The 19,254-nt window shown below is 43.8% G+C and overlaps 1 protein-coding gene across 2 annotated transcripts in view; it reads right to left on the reverse strand.

Moving 5' to 3' along the window:
• Window positions 1-18,574, reverse strand: part of STXBP6 (syntaxin binding protein 6) — a 335,859-nt gene extending 317,285 nt beyond the window's left edge. The window contains exons 1-3 of one of the 2 annotated variants that reach the window (XM_057544157.1): window positions 18,352-18,574; window positions 6,431-6,486; window positions 5,946-6,031 (exon numbers count right to left, since the gene is read on the reverse strand). The gene's annotated coding sequence lies outside the window, so the exon portion shown is untranslated. The remainder of the gene's footprint in view (window positions 1-5,945; window positions 6,032-6,430; window positions 6,487-18,351) is intronic. The other variant, XM_057544156.1, reaches the window with a different exon arrangement.
• Window positions 18,575-19,254: the final 680 nt, after the last annotated feature.

A 19,254-nucleotide genomic window follows, 5' to 3' on the forward strand; every position in this document is an offset into this window, starting at 1 on the left:
TTGCGATGAGATAGAACTGGAATCTAGCTTTTCAGATGGGGATAAGATCACTTCCAAAGGCCTTGGTGACAGGTCTCAGTGCTGGGGATCAACATGTCCTCATGAGGGCAGGATCTCTGAGTGATGGGCCAGACGCCCAGGAGACTTTATCTACACATAGATATCAGCAAGTCAACTCAGGACGCTCCGCATTCCGGGATGAGGGGCAGTTGGGGGAGGGTCACAAACACCTGAAAAACTGTTGAAATGGAAAGAAATTTCTAATTTTTCCCACAACACAAGGAAACAGAGTGGTATTAGAGTACAATATCAATTGAGAAAATAAAATACAGTAATGTTAGTCATTACTATATGGAAAACTAAAACTATTACTGTTACCATAAGGGAAGACTAACCAATCACTAACCAACTAAGCAGATAGAAATTTACCAAGGAATTCATTAAATCAATAAGGAAACACATAAACTGCATTTTTGCACTGTATTGGTGATTTCTTTTTTGAAGTAAAATTAGCTGCCCTTTCCTTATTGTGTTATTTCCTTGAATCAATTTGCAACTCTCATACCAGGAGGCTTTTAACTCCTTCCTTCTGACCATATTCAAGGTAGAATCACATTCCAGAAAGCTTGAGTATTTCTCCAGGATTGAATAAGGCACCAGGCTTTCCATTCTACCTACACCGTTGACTGAATCATCCCAACAATGTTCTGAGATGGTTAGTAATATTCTTATCCCCATTTCATAGGTGAGATTCTACTGCTTATCATGCTTCCCGGTCTGCCATTGCCTGCCTTCCCCAGTCCTGCTAATTTAGCACTGCATCCTCTCTGAGGAGTCCCTGATGCAGCTACAAATGTGTAAGGCGCCCAACTGCACTACTGGGGTGCAATGTCTTAGGGTGAGGCAACAATGGTGCCTGTGTGCCCACGGGTCAAAGGCTTTCCCCTCCCCTCCCCCACCATGTCTGCCCAGTCTGTGCAATGGCACTTGTGTCCTGGTTTCCTCTGCTTGGACTGCAGCCTTGCCATCAACCTCAGCACCCTTGGTTGGACCCCTGACACCATGCCTTGCCCTGACCATTCTACACCATCACCCCTCCCATTGCCCTCTCCTCTGACTGGGACTCCTAACGGCAAGCTACAATACTCTAGCAATTCTTTGAATCCCTCCCATTTTACTTGTAGCTAGACTCCTGGATTCCAGACTGTATGCATCACCTTCGCTGACTGCCTTTGCTCCTTGTGCTGGGCTGACACTTGAGAGTCTCCTCCCGCATTTCGGATCTCAGCACAACTTTTGAATTTTCTTCCTTCTTTGGTATCAGTATTCTCCCTCCCAGGAGCAGGTCTCAGTTTTGTGGTGCCCATAGCTTATTCAATTTGGGGAGCTTTCCTAATATACTGCAGAATTATCAATACTAACAGGTAAAAATGTAAATACTCGTTTAGAATGAGAAAATAAATCACAGCATGGCTCCTTGGAAATTCATGTTTCTTTCTTCAGAGATCTCTTTCGGCAATTTATCAGAAAAGCTTACATGAAATGCTTCCCGTTGTAGCCTGGCTTCCTTTTACCACTTAGAACACTCATAGCATATTCCTGGTGCTCAGAGAGGCCAGCGAGAGTGAGGGGCCTAAAAGCTTTAGCCTCACTGGATTCATAAGTCACTCTGACCCCTTCATTGTGGCTCTGGGTGAGAACTCCTTGCTCTGAACTTCAGTTCTATAGAAACTTAACGGAGAGAAAGAGAGAGAGACAGACAGACAGACAGAGAGAATGAGGAGAGAGAGAGAGAGAGGAGAGAGAAGGAGACAGAAACTGTATTTGTATATGTGAAAGAGAGAGACTGTATGTGTGTTTGTGTGTGTGTGTGTGTGTGTGTAGGTGTATAAGAGAGAGATTAATTCAGATTATTCCCTCCAGCCTGCCAGTCATCTCTCCTCTAGTGTGGAACCCCTTTCCTTCCTGACATTTTTTTTTTTTTAATTTATTTTTGGCTGCATTTGGTCTCCGTTGCTGCGTGCAGGCTTTCTCTAGTTGTGGCGAGTGGGGGCTACTCTTCATTGTGGTGTACGGGCTTCTCATTGCAGTGGCTTCTCTTGTTGCGGAGCACGGGCTCTAGGCCTGCGGGCTCAGTAGTTGTGGCTCGCGGGCTCTAGAGCGCAGGCTCAGTAGTTGTGGCGCACGGGCTTAGTTGCTCTGCGGCATGTGGGATCTTCCCGGACCAGGGCTCGAACCCGTGTCCCCTACATTGGTAGGTGGATTCTTAACCACTGTGGCAGCAGGGAAGTCCCTTGACATTTTATGTGCTGTTATTTACTGACAAACTGAGCTGCAGGAGAATTGAATACAGTTATGGTACTTCCTATTATATCTTGGGGCGTAGTCAGGCATGAGTTGATTAATCACCTTGGGATGGGGCACACACGGGGAGGTAAAGACCTAGAACACACACAGGCAGGCCTAGGAGGCCTGAGAGAGCGTGCAGGCTGCTAGGCAGAGCATGGTATCTAGAGGGCGAGGAGACAAGCAATGATGTCATCTGGTGAAGCCGGGAGCATCAGGGAGGTCACCACTGGAATAACATTGGTCTTGATGGAACAATGGAGCCAGCACTGTGGCTTTCTCCTCCTTAAACAAGGGGCACAACAGATGCAAAGAGCCCAGCAGCCAGCAGCTGGCATGCATGGCCTCTAGTGACAGAGCGCCACCTGGAGTTTAGTGGAAGAATTTCAATCCCTAGGGAAGCTCCCCCATCAGAGTGTGGGAGTTCAGAAATAAATTTAACGGTTATTGGGAGAGGAATCAGGAAACGGATCCATAGGTTGGTTGAACTGCTAGAAACAGGATCAAAGTGGTCAAAGTGGAAGACTAGATCTTGGAAAGACTCAGAAGCAGCACATGGAGGCCAGCTGTGTTTGTGTTTTGGGGACAGAGGCATCTACCACTATCTCTATAACCTTGAACAAATTATTTAATTTCTTTGGGTGTCCCTGGTCTCTCTTTTCATTCTGTATAAAATAATAATGGTGTAACAGGGTTACTCTAATGACTAAACGAGGTAACATCTAGGTGCATAATATTGACTATATTTTTTTCCCTAGTGCCTAATACAGAGGCTGGTGCACAGTAGGCGTTTTATAAATGTTTGTTAAACTGTGACACATCACCTACCGGGTGACTGACATACAGATATATTTATATTGATAGATAGGCAAATTGATCTATAGAGATACATAAATCTGTGCATATGTGTATAATTATATAAACGTACCTATATATTTATCCAACCATCATCTCTTAGTTTTTGAAACTGACTATAAGGTCAGGGCCAGAGTAGCGTAAGTCGTGACAATCCTCAGTCAGAGAATGTGAGGCTAGGAGTTTTAAATTCTTCCTGGAGGAGCCAGGGCCACAGGTGTGGGTGAGGAGGCCCTCACTAGGCAGAGAGGAAAGATTCAGAGATGAGAACTGGGCAGACTTTGACTTGTTTGTCCTAAAACACCATCTCCAGAGTTAAACAGAGTTAAAACCAAAGTTCAGAGTGATTTTCCTAAAGCATGTATTACTATTTGTTTTCATGCTTCTGACTGTTTTAAAAAATAAGGCTCAGCTCCTGTCTTCCTGGGAAAAGACTCCAGTTAAGTATTCAGTGAACTTCACCATTTTCCTATTTGCCTCAAAGGCAAGGGATAATGATGCATTCTCACTGATTCTCTATTTGGTTTCCAAACTGTGATGTACTTCAATAAATTTTTTGGTGTTACTTTGATCCAGTGAAGCCTAGAGCAGCCCTGCATTTCGTGGGGTTTAAGTTTAGCCTTGAGTGACAGACTGCTTGGTCAAGAACAGAGACCATGGCATGGGCTGCAAGCAAGAGCTTCGGCCACAGATAAACCTGAATCCATGTCATGGCTCTGCCGTTTACTAAATGTGTGATTCTACACGTGTGACTTTTCTCTGAAGCCTCAGTTTACTCACCGGTAAAAGGGTTCAAACAATGGTACCTACCGAATAGGGTTATTATGGTCCTTGAAAGAAAGAACACCAGTAAAATACTCAGTACAGTGCTGGCACGGTATATATGCTTAATACAGTTTCACTGTTTATATAAGGGAGGAGGAAAGGAAGGATGTACAGGTGAGGACAGCCATCTAGACCATGGTGAGGATGAGGAAGAAACCTGGTGTCTCTCTGTGTTGGTTTGCACAGAATGTAGGGCTCAGAGGAGTGGTGAGAAATGCAGTTGGTGCAGAGGTGTGACTGGTTAACAGAGAGCTGTAACAGCTAGACAGGGAGGTTAACTGGATATAGAAGGTCCTGGTAGGTTTTTGAACACGCTGTCTTGCAAAATAGTACCACATAAATTAAGGATTTCCTTCTAGAAACTATGAAATTCCTTTTAGACTATACTGTCGTGTTTTATCCTTTCCAGACTCTGTGGCGTAAGAATTTTTCCACTCATTTTAACGATGATGACGTTGTGGCCCAGAGAGATAAAAATTAGCTCGTGATCACCTTGTAAATTCACCTCACCTATTAAGAGGGGATTAAATCAGCATGTGTTAGGGTAACACAGGGAGGAGGATAGGAGACAGCCTATACTTTCCGGAGAAAAAGTGTTCAGCAAATATGAATTCCCCTTGGTTCTGTCTTAGTGTTAAAGACCGGGCTTCTGCCCTATTCTTGTGACCAAGCCCCAGCTTTGCCCACCTCCATGGACCTCTTTGGTCCTTCCATGCCTCTGTCCCATTGTGGATAACCTCCTCAGATTCTGATAACTTTCAAGACTGAGTTATGTGTCTCTGAACCTGGCCTTGGCTATGACTATGCCTCCTTCCAGACTTGTGAATGGAGCTGCTGGCCTCTGCCTGCCTGCCGTCTACTTGGATCACTAGGGATCACCATGCCCTAGCCTCTTGCTGGGGCAACCCATCTGATAGCCCCTTGGTGTGACTTCCTGCCTGGAAGTTCATCCAAGTACCTGCATCCAAGTGGCAGGTGGGCCAGGTTCCTGGGCCCTGAGCTCTATCAGCCTGATCCATCCCTCTCTTTCCAAGTTGCTTTTCCAACAGTGGAGCTTGTTGAAAGTAGAGATGCTTGGGTTTCATTCTAGACCAACTGAATTAGAAGGCCCCATGGTGTGGCCTGGGCATCTATATTTTAAAATATCACCCAAGGAGGATCTTGATCCAGCTGTTTAGCAGGCTGCCTTCCAGGGAACACTGATGTAGGTACTTAGACTACATGACCTCTAAGGCCTCTTGCAACCCAGTGAGCCCATGACTGGCTCAGAGCTAGGTCAGGTTCATGAATTAAATTCAGCTCAGCACACTTCATTTCCTAGGAGTTTCTAAAACTACTTCTTCAACAGAAAAATTATTTAATCTCCCCTTCATATCTCCTCTGGATGAGCCCATCTTATCGACCACTACATGGGTATTAGAAGTCCTGCAGGATAGCTTGGACATTTCTCTGCTTCTGCAGCTAGCATTTTAACTTGTTCTTATTCCGAGGTGCCTATGAGGCAGGACTCCTGCCGTGTTTAAAGCCTGACCTTCCTTATAGGCTCCTGGACCCATGTTTGCTCTTTGCTGTCACTGCCTCCACCTACTTTCAAGTTTCTTCTTAGAAATGATCATCAGTCCACATTCAAAGCCATCTCTATCAAAGCCATTTCTTTGAACTCTTCTAAAGCATAATCTGGGAACATCAGAGATTTAATGTCCTTTAAAATACTGTGAAAAAAAGATAGTTCTGCCTAGATTGAATCCGCCAGATTCATTAGTTAGCGGGCTAGGTCTTACCGATGCACTAAAACATTTGTTGATGTACTAAAACTTTTTAAAACTCGATTTTATAAACCGAGAACCTTGGAAACTTTTAAACATCTTCCTGTGAAGTCGTCTAAAAATTTTATATATTTGTACATCATTTTACTTTACCTTTACATATGCCACGGGGTGCAGTGTATTAACGCTAGTGATTTTATTCCTTTAGAGCATCTGTATTTGTGTACTGCAGAGAGTTCCTGTGGTAATAAAGAGTAGTTTTATTAGAGATCAATTTATCCCTTGAATATTTTCATGCTACCCCAAACAAGACAGGTTTTGTAAGTTCTGGTTTCATAGACATGCCAGTTCCTAACATTTTCTGTATCATAGAAATCAATGTCTCCGAAAGCATCATGATAATAAGAATATCTTAGATTCCCAGTATAACCAAGAATATCCCGGCATGAATTCTGAGGTCATCAATTTGTGAAGAACATTAAGAAGTGCTGAGATGAAATTAGAGATAATCACTCAAACAATAGGTGAACAAGAGGACTTGGAGAGAGACACAGTTTGTCATCATATCCCTGACAAGGGATATTTTGGTTAGCTTGCCACATCAACACCTTGTTTATCATAGTAAATATTTTCCCCACCTCATTATTCTCAGGCTGCTGTATCCCTGCTCCCCAGCTGTCGAGCCCAGCCGGATCTGGAAGAGATTGAAGAAATGACTAAGTTGGCTTCAGTTCTGGGCATGCCGGATGTTAGCCACAATAGAAGCCTCATCGAACGCATGTTTAGGACATGGTAACACATTGGGACACACGAGGGCATTTGGCCAAGGGCTCATTATCTGGCCAACAGCTCATTCTCCTCCCAGTGAATCTCCAAACCAGTAAAAATGTAGCTGGCGTGACTCTAAAGTAACATGTAGTATTTTCATGAGTTTGTAGCCCTTTTAAATAAAACAATGAGAAAAGAGGTCATTTCCCTTTGTTTCAAGATGGAAAGATCTGGGGTTGAGGGTGGTCAGGATATAGTTTTTTTTAAATTAATTAACTAATTTATTTATTTATTTATTTTTGGCTGTGTTGGGTCTTCGTTTCTGTGCAAGGGCTTTCTCTAGTTGCGGCAAGCGGGGGCCACTCTTCATCGCGGTGTGCGGGCCTCGCACTATCGCGGCCTCTCTTGTTGTGGAGCACAGGCTCCAGACGCGCAGGCTCAGTAGTTGTGGCTCACGGGCTCAGTTGCTCCGCGGCATGTGGGATCTTCCCAGACCAGGGCTCGAACCCGTGTCCCCTGCATTGGCAGGCAGACCCTCAACCACTGTGCCACCAGGGAAGCCCAGGATATAGTTTTGAAGTAGCTCTAGTAAAGTGGACTTCCGTTTAATCCACCAAGGAAGCTGAGTAAATGCAGGAAGAGTAACAGAGGTTGGAAGATGCTTAGCAATTGGCAGGACCAGGGGTATGCTTCCCCTGGGCACTTCAGAAGGATAGTTCATATTTTCACTAGAGAATATTCAGCATAAGTTCCAATGTTTTATTTACACGTTCAATCTGCTTTTTAATTTGTCAAAGAAATTCTGCAAGTTAAGTCCTTAATTATTGGGCCCCAAAAGTGGTTAATCTTCTAACTATAGACCATAAAAGTATATTAATTAAAGTGGAATTGATTTTAAAATATTAAAATACATTTGAAAACACTCATAATAATTCTGAGACAACAAAAGTAAAATAGGACGAAATGTCCAAAAAGATGTATAATACCTGTCTCTTACTTCATGCTAAAAAAAGTGAATTTAAAATTAGACATTACCTAGACTTCCAGTTTAATATAAGTCATGCGAGAGATACCTTATCGGTCTTCCCCTAACATTCCATGAAAATCCCTTTGAAAATGTACGAGTGCTTTTTTCGGTTTTTAATTGCAGCCGTTCTGATAATCAGTATACAGGACAATCCTATGTTGGACTCTGGAAGGATTTCCACAGACTGCCACATCAGCGGTGTTGGACTGAGAAGCACAGTCGTGGACTCTATTTATTCCACCCTCTGTCTTGGCAAAGTACACGTCATCTGGCAGAAGAGAGGAAAAAGCTCTCTGTTACAGTCATAGCCTGTTCCTAGCTCAGGGCTTCTAACCAGAAAGTCAGGCAACCACATTCCTTTCTGCATGAGGACAATATTTTTTAGGCAGCCAGATCAGGGCTTACCTCCTCTTTCTTTTCTTTTCTCTTCAGTCTCGATTAGAGACTATAGGTCTTAGTAGAAACTGGGCCAGATGTGTGATGCAGTGCGGGTAATGTTCGAACGTAATTGGTGGTGGTAGTACATGGAATTGGGATTGTCAGTGTGACAGAGTGAGGCAGAGACCAGAGCCTGGAAGCGTGAGTGAGTGACGGTGTCGGGATGCGGGGTGTGTGCGTGTGTGTGTGTGCGTGCCCGTGTGCGCACGGGGGGCTTCAAGGCTTGTCTTTGGAAAGAGGTAATTGCAGACTGTGCCCAAGTATTTTACATAGTCAAAAGATTCCGGTGGTGAGAGAAGGAAGTTTGTTTATTTATCCAGCAAGTGTTTATTGAGTACCTACTATGGGCCAGATGCTGTTTAGGTGGTAGAGAAACACCAGTGAAAAGGAGAAACCAAGGCCTGGTTCTTCTAGGGCGTGGGGGATGTGGGCTGGTGGGGTCGGGGGTGGGGCGAGACAGACAGAAATAAGCAGACCAGGGGAAAAGTGTAATTTCTGATAATCATCAGTGCTGGGACTTCCCTGGTGGCTCAGTGGTTAAGAATCCGCCTGCCACTGCAGGGGACACGGGTTCAAGCCCTGGTCTGGGAAGATCCCACATGCCGCGGAGCAACTAAGCCCGTGCGCCACAACTACTGAGCCTGCGCTCTAGAACCCTCAAGCCACAACTACTGAAGCCCATGCTCCTAGAGCCCGTGCTCTGCCACAAGAGAGGCCACCGCAACGAGAAACCCGCGCACTGCAACGAAGAGTAGCCCCCGCTCGCCGCAACTAGAGAAAGCTCGTGCACAGCAATGAAGACCCAACACAGCCAAAAGTAAATAAATAAATAAATCTATAAAAAAAAGAAAATCATCAGTGCTGTGAACAAAATAAGATGGGGTAATGTGGCAGAATGAATAGGGGTCCTCAGACCAATCCACAGTGGCCCCAGCATAGAGTGGGCCCTAGGTTGCAAGGCTTATCCAGAAGAAACCAGAACAGATGGAGCAGAAGAAACAAAGTTTGATTCTCACCACACTCTATTATGCAGGTACTATTATTGTCTTGTTTTACAGGTGAAAAAAATAACCAGAGACAATGCATGGCAAAGACAAATTCTTAAGAGAAGATTTACAAGCAGTTAATAAATATTTGGAACTTGTTAACATTCACAAGTAATGAAATAAACACACTGATAATTAAAGGAATGAAATTTAAAATTACAATTAGATGTCATTTTCAATCAATCAAATTTGTGAAGATTAAAAAAAAGAGACTAAATTATTGCTAGCGGTAGTGGCATAAATTTGACCCTCTCATTTGCTGCTGAGAAGAAGGTTAATTGGTACAACTTTTAAGTAAAACTATCCTACTTGTGAGAATAAATCCCAAGGAAATTACCGGAAAAGCAAGTAAGATTAATATGCTGGATATTAATTGTAGTATTATTTATAAAATCCCCAAATTGGAAACAACCTACATGTCTGACAATAGGGAAGTACTTCATATATAGAACCATTATATAATCATTAAAGGTGATGTTCATGAAAATTTATTAATGACATGAGGCAATGATTGTTAAAATATTAAATGAAAAGGTAGGCTAAAAATTGTATATATGGTATGATGGAATTTTGGTAACAGAAGCACCTGAGGTCCAAGACCTCAACTAGAAATGATATTTCCAGTTTCCCTTGGCAAGGTGTGGCCACGCAAGCAAGTTCCAGCCAGTGCATGTGAGCAGAAGTGATGCTTCCAGAAGCACACTTCCAGAACATCTTCCCAAAAGAAAGCTACTTGCCCCCTATGTCCTTTTTCTCCCTTTCCATAGGCTGATATATGATGCAGTAGTGGGTGAGCCGATTTTGACCATGAGGACAAGAACAACACTCTAAGGAATGACAGAACAGTAAGGTAGGAGCCTAGGTCCCTGCATGATCTTGTGGAGTAGAGCTTCTCCCTGCTGAACCTGTCAGATGGAACTTTAATGGGAGAAATAAGCTTCTATCTTGTTTTCAGCCATTGTGATTGGGTCTCTGTTTAAGCAGCTGAACTATATCCTAACTAGCACAGATAGCAACTGTGTAAAATATATTAACATTTTCATTCCTTATAATTGTTTCATACTTAAGGACGCTAATGGCCTTAGTCATAACACTGAGTAGGAAGTCCTGATAGGAGTTTCATTAATAAAAGCAGAATGTTTAACATTGTGCCTCTGCTATTCTGGCAATCAGATATACATATGTTTCAGAAAAGCAGCAGATGCAGTTGTAAAAAGATGAAAGCTTTGCTTAGGTCTCCAAGTGGTCTCAAAGCTATAGAGTGTTAGTGGCTATTTTTGTTTTCCACCCCTGTCCCTGGCATGCAGTATGGGATATGTGTGCTGATTTATCCAGTTAGCTCTGTCTGATCTTTATCCCCCAATTGTTCCAATTTGGGGAGAAGGGGAAGCTTCTTTTTTTTTTTTCCACACACACACACTGTATTTTATTTTTACAAGAGATAAATAGACTGACACCAAGCATTGTACATGGATGACCACAACAAAAGCAACAATGATTGCAGTTACCAAACATGAAACACACTCATACTATGTCATAATACTGACATTCAGTCCAGTAATCCTCCACTGTAACAGCTCCTTTACTTTGCAGTGAATATTGATTTGTATGTTCTTTGCCTCTGAGTCCTTGTGGGATTTTTTTTTTTTTAATTCAGAGAGAAAGTCACAAAAATTATACTCATCATCATCAGTTCACTCAGTCCCATGTAATTAATTTTTTTTTCATCTTGATCTTTTGTTAGCACTTTTATGAGTTCATCAGTTTTTCATTAGAGTTCTGAAAATGCTTATTCATTCAGTTCAGCAGTACAGTCAGTTACCAGAAACCTGTACTTGTCAGAGTCTTTTCCATGAATTCCTTGAAGATGAAACCCTTTTATAGAAACATATTTGCAAAAGCATCAGAGTATACCCAGAACTGTCTGTAAATGACAAAAGACTTAAAAATGACCACAGTTAAAGATTTGATGAAAGTTCATAATAATGCAGTTGACAAGAAAATTAGTTATTTCTGAGATATACATTTTAAAGTAATAACTAGGATTATGACTTATAACATTATACCAGAACATATAAGATTTTTAGAAATTTCATTTAGTGTCTGAAACATTTATATTAACATATTTCCATACAAATAACCCAATGAAAGTTTAGTATTAGTTGTTTTGTTTGTTTGTTTGTTTTATACTGCATGTTCTTATTAGGCATCAATTTTATACACATCAGTGTATACATGTCAATCCCAATCGCCCAATTCAGCACACCACCATCCCCAGCTCACCGCAGTTTCCCCCCCTTGGTGTGGGGAAGCTTCTTGTACTGCGAGTGGCTGTATGAAAGCCAACAGGTAAGAAAGAGAAACAGAAGAGTGAGAGGCATGTCTTTCTCTCTGGGCAACTTTACTTCCTTCTCTTCATCAGCAACACTTGCTAGAACCTAGATAAGCCTTCGGCATTTGCTCCTGGGAGGCTGTTAGAGACTGCTTTGCAATGTCTTATTCTAGCAAAGGAAAAACTGTGGTAGAGCAGGAACAGGAGGTGAGATTGGGGGTTAAGGACGTAGGGTTTATATTCATTTATATTGGAGACTGAATTATGAGGGAGTGAAGGTGCCTAATAGCAGGTCAAGTCCAAATCCAAACTTGGGAGTGGTAATTCTGGGTTAGTGTCAGGCAGGTTCTGAAATCCAGAGGAAGGGGATGAGGCTTTTAAACTATAGGGAAAGGATGAGGGGACAATGAGGAAGAATAGTGTCCTTCAAGAAAATCTTTCTAAATATAAAGTAGAGAAAGAGCAAGGACAAAAGTAGAACTACATTATGCTAGGTTTAGGCTAATAGATATCTGTGTAAATGACACTGGGGACTCAGGTTCCACTCTCTAAATGTGAAAAAAGTCATAAGCAGATAAATGAGATGAATAAATATTCACCAGATAAGCTACCTGTCCTAATAGATTAGTCATACACAAACTTTAAAATACATAAAAGTCACCTGGGGACCTTGTTAAAAAATGTAGATTTCCAGCTCTGCTCCCAGTAATTCTGATTGAGTAGGCCTGGGAGGTATTTTAGATATGTGCCCCAAGTGATTCTTATGCAAGCAGTCAGTGGAGCACGCAATAAGAAAGAATGGCACTGAACGGCAGAAACTGCTTGGGACAGAGAGCAAACCATTCAGATATCCCAGAGTTTTGACTTAAAGGGCTATCTGTAATTTCCAAACATTTTTTTCTGCTTTGATCCTCTTCACATTTGTATATTCTTTCACCATTACCTCATCAGATAGGAATTTGAAAACCATGCTGGGGGTAGTGGGAGAGTTAAATGTGCCAATGAGAGGGGCGGTCACACATCATAGTCTCCAGGTGGGCATATGTAAAGCCCTCCCAGATGCTGATAATATTTCCCACTTCCCACTCCGCTCACCAAGAGGTGATTCTTAGCTTGGAGAATAGCCAGTGTCTCTTGGGGAATTTCTGGGTGTGAGGAGCCTTTGGCTAACACTCAAGGCACCAGAGGACTTGCATTGTGGGTGAGTAGCAGATAAGGCTTGGCTTTGGGAATGTTCCTTCCTTTCGAGGGTGGGGAGAGATAATCTGGTCCCTTCTGCATCTGGGCTGGGGGTGGAAGGTGAGGTCCCTGCCTACAGTTATGCAGGCTGCAGGTGCATTCCCAAAGGGTGAGTATAGCTGGAGTCCAGTCCAGATCCTACTCACCAGGCCAGATGTTAGAGGAAGGGCAAGGGCTAGAAACCGAGCAGGACCTATGAGTTGCTCTGTAGAAACTTAAGAACCACATCCAGGTGGAGGATGGTGACTACATGCTGACCACAACCATGTAGACCCCAGACTGGTTGGAACCAGAAGGTTGATGGTTAAGTTTCCCGAAACAGCACCCTGTTACCTCACCACCAACCAATCAGAAGAAAGTCATGTACTCTGTAACGCTCACTCCAAACGTTGCCTTTAAAAACCATTCTCTGAAAGCCATTGGGGGGCTTGTGTCTTTTGAGTCTTAACTGCCCATACTCCTTGCTGGGCCCTGCAATAAACACTGTACTTTCCTTCCTCACAACCCAGTGTCAGTAGATTGGCTTTGCTGCATGGGGCAAGTGGACCCAAGTTTGATTTGGTAACAGGCTCTGGCTAGCCAGAGAAATGGGCACCTTTAAAAAATCTGCACAGGGTCTATGTTAATTATGACCCTGCCAGGTGGCATACCCAAAGATCTCTGAGTCTTAATGCCCTCCTTGACTTCAATAAACTAGGTCTTGGGGTGATAGAAAGAGGGAAAACAGAATGAAATATAGGGAGAACTCTGTTTACTGCTGCATTTCCCAAGAGTTGGAAATCCCTGCTTTTCTGACAATTACGGAGCCTCATGAAGATCCCACCCATATGACCTCCTCTAGGCTATGTTCATCTACCCCTTGGAAAAATATATTCCTAAGTGAGTGACACATAATCCCCTTGTGTACTGTCAATCCTCTTATTTGCCAATTTCGGGCTTATCAGCTAGAGTTGCTTAATGCCTGAGGCCAAGGTACTGCAGTATCTCTTAATTAACTAGTTGCAGACAGCTAATTAGTTTACTGCAGAATCTCATCAGTATACAAAGTATATTGACTCCAACTTGGAAATGCCTCTGAGGTCTTACAAAACATCTATTAGGAGAGATGCCTTCTTAAATACCACCCATCTCAGAGCTCAGAAGATGGAGGGTAAGGGAGAGGCCGGAAGGAAACAAGCTTGAAGGAGGCATGTTTCACTGTTCAGGCCAATGCCTTCTCCTTTATACTTTCCATGTCAAAACTATCTCTCAAGAGAGTCTATAGATGTATTTGCCTTTTCACAACCTACTTCGCTCTCTTGGTGATGAAAACAGTTCTTGAAATGTTACACCCTACCCTTTCCGAGTGGGCTCATATCCCGAATTCTCTGACTATTGCAAGATTTAGAGAGGTGCCTGCTGCTGCCCATCTTGTGCCTGGAGCTGCAGGAAGCCTTTCTGATTCATGATTTCAGTGGTTGGCTTTTGAGCACCTGCTGACCAGCCTTCTTGGTCCAGATCTAGTCTTTCCTCCAACCTTGCTGGCTGAAGTATCTGTGACTTCCTGTAGAAGGCCGAACACACTCTCCTTATTAAAATGAGATGAGCAGGTGCTCAGGAGGATATTACAGATCATTAGCTACCTAATCTTTAGAGCTCTTAATTGAGGAATTCTCCCAGGTAGACCATTTACTGTGCTTTCCCTGTACAGTCAGGCATGTGCCGGGCACGTTGTATAGAATCCAACTCAGTCTCCACATTCTGTGGAGCTAGGCATTCATCTCCATTTTCAGTTGAGAAACTTGAGGTACAGAGAATATGGATAACTTGTCTAAAGTCGCACATCTTATTAAAAAACAAAACTAGGGACTTCCCTGGTGGCACTGTGGTTAAGAATCATACTGCCAGTGCAGGGGACACGGGTTCGAGCCCCTGTCCGGGAAGATCCCACATGCCACGGAACAACTAAGCCCATGTGCCACAACTACTGAAGCCCACGCACCTAGAGCCCATGCTCTGCAACAAGAGAAGCCACCGCAATGAGAAGCCTGTGCACCTCAACAAAGAGTAGCTCCCGCTCGCCACAACTAGAGAAAGTCCGCGTGCAGCAACGAAGACCCAATGCAGCAAAAAATAAAAAAATAAAATAAATACATTAAAAAAAATAAAATAAAAAAAACAACAAAACTAAACAAACACATGAAAAGGTAGGGGAGGAATAGTGCTTCACAGGGAAATGGGGCTGCAGTGAAGCACTTCATTCTGAGAACAAATGCTCATTTGGGAAGAGCGTATTTTTCTATCTGACTGGTCTGCTGCAGACCAGCGCTGCAGGAACAGTTGCAGGATTTAAACATGATTTTATTTTGTTGGTCTCCCTTTACTCTTCAATTATTTACAACTTGAAGCTGAACTTGGCCAAAGTGGAAATTTCAGGCATAAAGTTATTTCCACTTTTTCTTCTCTTCTGTCAGTTTAATAAATACTATAGTGACTGCTCTTTTTCCTTCTAGAAGGACACACTTTGTAAATGAACGTGGGGCAAGAGAAAATGTCAGCAGGTCAGCTGAAGTCAACACCTCTGCGTCAGTGGTTCACCACCTTGGCTGCACATCAGAATCACAGGGGGAGATTTAAAACATCCCCACATCAGACACACACCCAACCTGCTAAATTAACATGTCTGGGGGAGGGGCCAGGCACCAAAATCAGCATCTCTGTATGTGGACCAGGCATCAGTGTTGTTTTTAAAGCTTCTTGGTATTTCCAGTGTGCAGCCAGTTGGGAACCTCTGCTCTAGCAGTGATTCTCCAAATTCTTATGCGCACAGAAAGCACCTTGTTAAAATGTGCTTGTTAAAACGGGGCCTTGTTAAAATGCAGATTCTGATTCAATAGGCCTGTGTGGGTGCTGAGGGTCTCATTTCTGACAAGTTCCCGGGTAAGGCTGCTGCTGCTGCTGTCCACACTTTGGGGAGCAAGGCTCTAGGTCAGCGGTTCTCAAAGTGTGGTCCTTGGATCTGCAGCATCAGTATCACCAGGGAACTTGTTAGAAATGCAAATTCTTGGGCCCCAACCCAGGCCTAGTGACTCAGGAGCTCAGGGGGTGGAGCCCAGTAATCCGGCTTAACACGCCCTGCAGGTGATTCTGATGTATCTAAAGTTTGAGAACCACTGCTAGATAATAGTTTCCAGTTTGCCTCAGTGTTCGGCTTTTGAGAAACAAGAAAGCGAGATTTCCCCAGCTTATCCAAGGCAATGGAGAAGGCTTACTACAAGAATATTTGTGGAAATAAGAAATCAGGTTTCATGGGAACCCAGGAAAGGTTGCGCAATCAGGATACGTGTGACCAACCTCCGTGGCACAGTAAGGCATCTAGGAACTGGGATGTGGTCTGGGAGCATGGAGGGTGATTCAGGATCCGGAACGGCAGGCCAGGCTGACTCATCGCTTGCCCAGCTGCAGGAGTTTCTTCCTGGTTTCTTCCTCTAGTGCCTTAATCCTCTCATGACTCAACAATTCTGTCTCTGTTTACGGCAGAGTCGCTTAGCTGAAGTCCTGGAATAAGGTTGCTTGAGTTAGAATTCTGACTTATTCTCTGTATGACCTTGGGCACTTTACCTAACCTCTCTGGGCCTCAGTTTTCTTGTCTGAAATACGAGAATACTAATTGTATCTATCTTGTTGTAGGATTAAATGAGATAATAGGTGTAACCTGTTACAGGATTTCCTGGGACCCAGTAACTGCTCAAACAATAAAGCTGTCATTATTGCCTTCCCATTACATCTGTTGCAACTGACTCTCAACGTCAACCTTGAGTTTACATGTTTGAGAAAGAGACACATTGCTGTCGTGAGTCACTACGGTGGGTATAGGGCCAAGCTCGCCCACCAAGCATCTGTGGACATTCTGTGTATTTGCTGTTTGGGGTTGGATGCTCTCCTCTAATCCATAATACTTCACTTATTTGAGAAGATCCATTCATGCTATAACTAAAAGGAGGAAGAAAGCATGTGAGATATAGTGTCACCAGCAGGCCACTCTGGGGCTAGTCCAAGGCAGCCTGCCCTTCATGGTGGTGTTTCCCTAGCATGGCCCAACTAGTGTAACCATGCACCTATGACATTCTGTGTCTGACTCCACAATTTGGAAACCTGTTTTTACTTGAATCAACAAGATTTTAACTTAGCATGCAGGTTACAGATTGGAGACCCTGCCACACTATTACTGTCACTTCTGTCTCCTCTGTTTGAAATCACAGGATCACCAAAGCAGGGAATTTAAATGAAAGGAGGATGTGATGCTCATTGACAGAGGCAAAGAGGATGCCGACCTAAGAGTAAATACTACACAGTAAAAAAATCATCTCCTTCCCACCCTCCCTGGGACTTTGAAAAGAAATGCCTTTGTCATTGTTTTGGCTTGGAGAAAACAGGAGCTGGTATCGGTCACTTAGAGACACTTTTCAGCTGGTTTCCTGCAATAAAGCCATTGGGTTAATATACTCCGATGTATGGACTTTGTAGTTTACAAATACTAAAAGCAGTTTTGTGATGAATCCTCCACAGGTAAGACAGTCCTTATTTGACTATGTGGTAACTTCTACCTCTTTCCCTGTTTACTGATTTCTGAGTGATGAGATATAACCATGCCAAGTGTGAGATGCTTCCCTTTATCGTTTTGAATTTGCATAATAGCATTCCATTCTTGATCATCTGGAATATCTCTGCTGTCTTTTCTTAATCCTTATGGAAAAGCAGAGAGAAAACTGTATAATAATTATAATGCATATCTCAGAAAAAATTAAATTTCCTTGTCAATTGCACTATTATGAACTTTCATCAAATCTTTAACCGTGAAAAAAAAAATTATAATGAAAAGTCTTATAATGAACTGAGGTCACCCCATGACTCCCCTCCCTCCCACCTGTACCCTGAAGTCATTAGTTTCTTATTAGAAAATTTAAGACCTGGAAGAGCTGTCTGGTTCAATGTCTGACTTGCGTAATCTTGGGTTTACACAGATCCCTTTGAAAGGAAATAAATTCTTGCGGACCTAGAGCATTACATCATATCATTCTTTATTGTAAAATGCATTAAATATGTAAAATATAGGAGACCTTCAAGATGGCGGAGGAGTGAGATGTGGAGATCACCTTCCTCCCCACAAATACAACAGAAATACATCTACACGTGGAACAACTCCTACAGAACACCTACTGAACGCTGGCAGAAGACCTCAGACCTCCCAAAAGGCAAGACACTCCCCATGTACCTGGGTAGGGCAAAAGAAAAAAGAAAAAACCGAGACAAAAGAATAGGGACAGGACCTGCACCAGTGGGAGGGAGCTGTGAAGGAGGAAAGGTTTCCACACACTAGGAAGGCCCTTCGTGGGTGTAGACGGTGGGTGGCGGAGGGCGAATGGCAGAGGTGGGGAGCTTCGGAGCCACGGAGGAGAGCGCAGCAATAGGGGTGCAGAGGGCAAAGCAGAGAGATTCCACACAGAGGAGCGGCGCCGAGCAGCACTCAGCAGCCCGAGAGGCTTGTCTGCTCACCCGCCGGGCGGGCGGGGCTGGGAGCTGAGGCTCGGGCTTCGGTCGGATCGTAGGGAGAGGACTGGGGTTGGCGGCGTGAATGCAGCCTGAAGGGGGCTAGTGCACCACAGCTAGCTGGGAGGGAGTCCGGGAAAAAGTCTGCAGCTGCCGAAGAGGCAAGAGACTTTTTCTTACCTCTTTGTTTGCTGGTGCGCGAGGAGAGGGGATTCAGAGCGCCGCCTAAACGAGCTCCAGAGATGGGCGCGAGCCGTGGCCATCAGTGCGGACCCCAGAGACGGGCATGGGACGCTAAGGCTGCTGCTGCCGCCACCAAGAAGCCTGTGTGCGAGCACAGGTCACTCTCCACACCGCCCCTCCCGGGAGCTGGTGCAGCCCGTCACCACCAGGGTCCCGTAATCCAGGGACAACTTACCCGGGAGAACACACGGCGCGCCTCAGGCTGGTGCAACGTCACGCCGGCCTCTGCCGCCGCAGGCTCACCCCGCCTCCTCCGTAACGCTCCCTCCCCGCGGCCTGGGTGAGCCAGAGCCCCCGAAGCAGCTGCTCCTTTAACCCCATCCTGTCTGAGCGAAGAACAGACGCCCTCAGGCGACCTACACGCAGAGGCGGGTCCAAATCCAAAGCTGAACCCCGGGAGCTGTGCGAACAAAGAGAAAGGGAAATCTCTCCCAGCAGCCTCAGGAGCAGCGGATTAAAGCTCCACAGTCAACTTGATGTACCCTGCATCTGTTGAATACCTGAATAGACAATGAATCATCCCAAATTCAGGAGGTGGACTTTGGGAGCAACAATACATATATATTTTTCCTTTTTCTCTTTTTGTGAGTGTGTATCTGTATGCTTCTTTGTGTGATTTTGTCTGTATAGCTTTGCTTTTACCATTCTCCTAGGGTTCTGTCTGTCCGTTTTTTTGGGGGGGGAGGGTTTTTTTTTTTTAGTATAGTTTTCAGCACTTGTTATCATTGGTGGATTTGATTTTTGGTTTGGTTGCTCTCTTCTTTGTTTCTTTTTTTAATTTAAAAATTTTTTTATTACTTTTTATTTTTTAATTTTTAATAATTAAAAAATTTTTTTATT

This window comes from Balaenoptera acutorostrata, chromosome 3 (assembly GCF_949987535.1).
Source record: "Balaenoptera acutorostrata chromosome 3, mBalAcu1.1, whole genome shotgun sequence".
Taxonomy (NCBI): Eukaryota; Metazoa; Chordata; class Mammalia; order Artiodactyla; family Balaenopteridae; genus Balaenoptera; species Balaenoptera acutorostrata.